The sequence below is a fragment of the Adiantum capillus-veneris genome, unplaced genomic scaffold, assembly GCF_014529385.1.
Source record: "Adiantum capillus-veneris isolate H3 unplaced genomic scaffold, ASM1452938v2 Hic_scaffold_325, whole genome shotgun sequence".
NCBI classification, from domain to species: domain Eukaryota; kingdom Viridiplantae; phylum Streptophyta; class Polypodiopsida; order Polypodiales; family Pteridaceae; genus Adiantum; species Adiantum capillus-veneris.
In genome coordinates this window covers 3910509-3915457 of record NW_028221436.1, presented here as the reverse complement: position 1 = coordinate 3915457, position 4949 = coordinate 3910509, and positions in this window count along the sequence as shown.

Below are 4949 nucleotides of genomic sequence, written 5' to 3'. Positions count from 1 at the left end.
AGCCATGTGTACGCATTGTTGCGAATAAGTCCAAATCGGACCCTCCAATCCGCCAATGTGTGGCCGCCTTGAGAAGACAAGTCCGCTTTTGAATTCGGCCACCAGTCACTAGCCATTGAATTCCGACCACCGGCCACCGGCCATTGACTTCCGACCACTGGCCATCGGCCATTGACTACCGACCACCGCCAACCGACCAGTAGTTTTCCGACCACTTCCGGCCGTCGTCCGGCCATAATATTCCAGCGAAAAAGAATATTCTGGCAAAAAAAAAAGTCTCAGGGGCCTCCGCCCCCGAGGCCTTTAAAGTTGCCCCTGATTCTTGTCCGTGAAAATTTTGGTTTCGGTGAGTGATTTTCCTTCACGCACGATGGCTTCTCCTCATAATGGGGGCCTTACAAATGTGCGCTTTTACCAGAGAAAATTACAAGGGTAAATCAGGCTCCATGCTTAACAGATTAATCATTCTGTTAAGCCCGGTGTCATTAATGCCCGGTGTCATTAATGGCCCGGTTTAGGGCAACTTGATTTGTTGACATTGGGCAACTTGAATTGATGACACCGGCAAGTCCTAGTTAACAGATGATCCAAGTGACGCGCGCTGTTAACCGCTCGCTTTGGCTAAGGACTAAATTGTACTCAAAATAATATTCAATTAAGGATGATTGCGATGATTGCCAGAGCTTTCAGTTTCTTTGTTCTCACTCTTTCACACCTCCCATAGCCAGAGGCCCTGCGCCTACGCGCCGCCTCACGTAGAGAACACATATCCCCCGACAACGGGACACCAATAGTACTATGTTAAGTTAACAAAAAGGTACTATGGTTCCTTTCAGATTCTTAGGCCAATCAATGAGATGACCTATCAATTCAAGTTGCCCAACCATTGGCTCATACACAATGCTTTCCACGTGAGATTACTAAAGCCTTACAAAGGAGAGCCACCTCAAGAAGCAACCATTGAAGACCCGCCGGAGATCGAGGACCAAGAAGAAGTGTTGTAGCCCGAGTCCATTCTCCAAAACAAAGACAAGGTATTATGAGGCGGTGAGACTTATCTAATGATATCTTATAAAGTTTAAAAATTATCATTTTGAAGATGCTAGATGGATGCAAGGTATACAATTAAAGGATAACCTAAACCTTGTCAATGCTTACAATGAATCCCTAGAGTAAGAAAATGTAAAATGTATAAATGAGCAAAGTTTTTGTCTTATAAGACTCTCTTTTTCTTTATTGTGCACAAATGTTTAATAAGTATGCATGCTTAGGATCATGTTTGTGGAGACGACGTCTCCCGAACACCAAGTACTCTACAATGGAACATGCCAGAATAATCAATATCTAATTCTCCTAAAAGATTTTCTCATGTTAAACTGATCATTTAATATGGGGAAGTGCCAGGGGAGAAAAAGCTAGAATATTGTTAAGCTAACAGACCGGCCCACAGTAGGGATCCAAAGGAGGGAAAATAGGGATCCAAAGGGGGGCATCTGTAAAAGAGCAATGTACAACAATGGGCTTAAAGACCCTAAGGTTCAGCCCATTAAGACTTCCAAATGCTAAGGTTCCAAAATTCAAAGATTGTGTCCAAAGGTCAACATTAGGGAAAATTGGAATTCACACACACAAACACACACACAAGCTGCCTTTACACAAAGGGAATGAGGGACACATGTCAGCTCCCTAGCCCAGATGCCCACAAGGAGTACTCAAATCCTATTGGATGGCCTCGGAGGTGGACCAATGAGAATTATGCTAGAGTAGATCTAGTTTAATTAATTTAAAAACACTTAATAAAAGAACCAATGGAAATTAAGCTCTCTAAAGACTATTGGACAGTCTCACAAGGGTCCAATGAGATTTCAGCAGCCCAATGGCTTGCCCGATTCCTATTGGCCAGGAGGGCAAAGGGGTCCAATGAGTGTTTAGTTGAATTATTAAATTACCTAAAGTTCTCACAAAGGGGAAAGGGGGACACATGTCAGAAGACTATCACTTATGCTCTTGAAATTCCATTGGCTAAGCCTGGGGAGGTCCAATAGGACTGCAACATGAGAAAATAGCAAGAGGGGTCGACTAAGAGAGAGATGGGGCTGATTTTTGCAAGGCATTCTCACACACACACACACTCACACAATCAATGTGTGGAGCAAGACGACTCCTCTCTCCTTCTCAAGATTTAATGGAAAGCTTATCTCCTACTCCAAGCTTGTGAGATGAAAGCTTACACCAACAACTCTCGGCTTTGTGATGCAAATCCAACCAATAGCCAAGATTCAATGCATGCTCATCTCCTCTACCATGATAATTACTAAGCTAAGCTATGCTAATATGAGTGATTATGTGAGGAGATGTACATATTTCTCGTAAGAATACTCCTTCCTCTCAATCTACTCTCATACCCCGCTAGCTCTCACCATCTTCGAAGGTGTGTGAGGTCTTGGGTCTGAGACCATAAGGGAGTTGATGTTGTGTTTGATAAGTGTTTTGCTTAGTGCATGAAGTTTCCATCTTCATTTCACTAGCTAGTCTTGAAGGAACACAAAGAATTGTATTGTACAATGTCTCTCTTGATGGGAGAAACAATAATACAAAGCCTTTTGGAGGGGGCACCGGCTCCATGTAAATTCGGTCCTCAATTGTTGTCAATAGATTAATTTATCTCTCTTTTGAAGTATTGTTCATGCTATCTAACTAGGTGTTATGCTTTTTGTTGCTCTCTCTCCACCCAAGCACTGTTATTATTTCATTAGGAATCTATTCTAATGAAATGCTCACTATGTTCATGCTAATTTCCGCTACACACAAGTTACTAGGCCATTAAATGTTACATTGTTATCAGAGCACAAGGTTTCTCTTTTCTTCTCAAGAAGGGAGGTCCTCAAGCTAGCTATAAATGGTTGGTACTATTAATTGCATGTGAGTAAGTAGAATAAGGATTTTTCAACCTTGCAGTGTCCCTGCCTTTGTGGAGTTAACGCGGCATCACCGTCAAGAGCTATGATCTTAATATTGGAGTCCTACCGGGCTTGCCTACGGCTTAACCACTATTGAGCTATTAGAAGCTTGACAGGAGCTGGTGCAGTTTTGATGTTGAACGACTCTCTCTTCTATTCCTTGTAATTAATGGTATTCGAGCCACGAGTACATTAGCTTGAGTGCTTTTTCTAAAGGGATAAAGAGGAGTAGCAACTAGGGCTTGAAGTGCCAAAGTACACCTAAAAGTTGTTAGAATGGCTGACAATAGTAAAGAGAGTGAAATTAATGTTGATAACTTTGATTTTGCTAATGAAAAGCTACTAATGATGCCCCGATGCTTGTTAACCATCTTGTTTTTAGCTTCAACAAGCCATGGGCAATCCATCCCTCCAAAGTGAAGTGCAACGACAGCTTCGTGCTCATGGGATTCTCGAAGCTCCCCACCATGACGAGAGAACACCTAGGAAGCCTCCTTGTGAGACTTCCAAAAGAGGTCTCTCTCTCCAATTCGGGAAGAATAAGAGGATCCATACAAAGGGGTCAAGAATTTACTTCTTTGATGCATCTCCTTCCCAAAGGAGAACTCAAGAGCCTCCACCGAAGGAACAAGAAAGAAGTGAGTCTCCTGCCACCTCAGCGGAGATGGATCCACGAAGATGGTGGGCTAAACGCTCTCCATCACCTCCAAAATAGAGAATACCATCATCGCACACTTATCTACACCATAATTCAAAGAGGGATGAAAAAAATCAAGAGAAGAAAAAGGCAAGAAAGAGGACACCCTCTTCTCCATCTTCTTCATCCTCTTGCTCTTATGAAAGTGATGGTGAAGAAAACAAAGATCCAGGCAAGAAAAAGGCGAGAAAGAGGTCACCCTCTTCTCCATCTTCCTCAAATTATTCATCTTCAAAAGAAAGTGATGGTGCAACCTTTGAACCATAAAAAAGAAGAGGCCATAGGAAATCCTATGCCGCGTGGAAGAGGTCGTCCAAGCTCAAGAAGTTCAAAGAGGGAGGGAAGAGCATCTCTTTCCTACCTATGATGGCACCTTTGGTGCTACGGACAAAGTCCTTGCCTTTATCCAACAATTTGATGCGGCGTTCGGAGATGAGGTCTTCACAGAGTCCTCTAAGCTATGCCATGTAGCTATGCACTTTCAAAGTCCGCCAGACAATGGTGGTCTAGCCTATGGGCCAATGGTGAAGCTCCATGAACATGGAAAGCTTCAAGAGCTTCCATTATGAAGCAGTTTTTGGCCACCGATGACAAAGACAAGGTACTCATCGAATAGCGAAGCTTAAAGCTCTCTCCCTCTGAATCCATTCACAAATATGCAGAAAAGTTTTGGGACATACAACTCAAAGCCACTGTCTTGAAAAAGTTGGATTATGGAGAGCAAAAGCAACAATTTTGTGTGGGCTTAACCGAAGAAATGGAAGTATGTCAACTCCCAAAGGCCATGCACCATATCGGTGGTAATACACCATACTATGGTGGCCTCTCGAATCAATTTCCAAACAGGGGCTAAGAGGAATTCTAAGCCCTCGCAAAACAAGGGTTCCGATGAGCCTAAGGGGAAGGACAATGTCCAAAAGCCTCCTAAGGCCAATTCCAAAAAATCTAAGGAGAAGGGAGTTTACAAAGGCAAAAAAAAACTCTCTCTTGAAGAGCTTGAGCATTATCACAAGGATAACCATGTTTCAAGTGCGGCGAACAAGGGAATGCGTACCGTGCTTGTCCCCAAAAGAACACCCTCCATGATCCTCCTAGAACTACCTTGATCGAAATCCAAGAGGAGGAAACTCACCACAAAGGATCTCCGCTATGCCATGCTTGGGGAAAGGTAAGAGAACATGGTTCTTTTATCCTCTTTGACCTTGTTCTACTCACAAATTTATTTCTATAGAGTTGGCCACCAAGCTAGACATACAAGCGTATGAGATGGGAGATGTCCTACCTGCAGACGG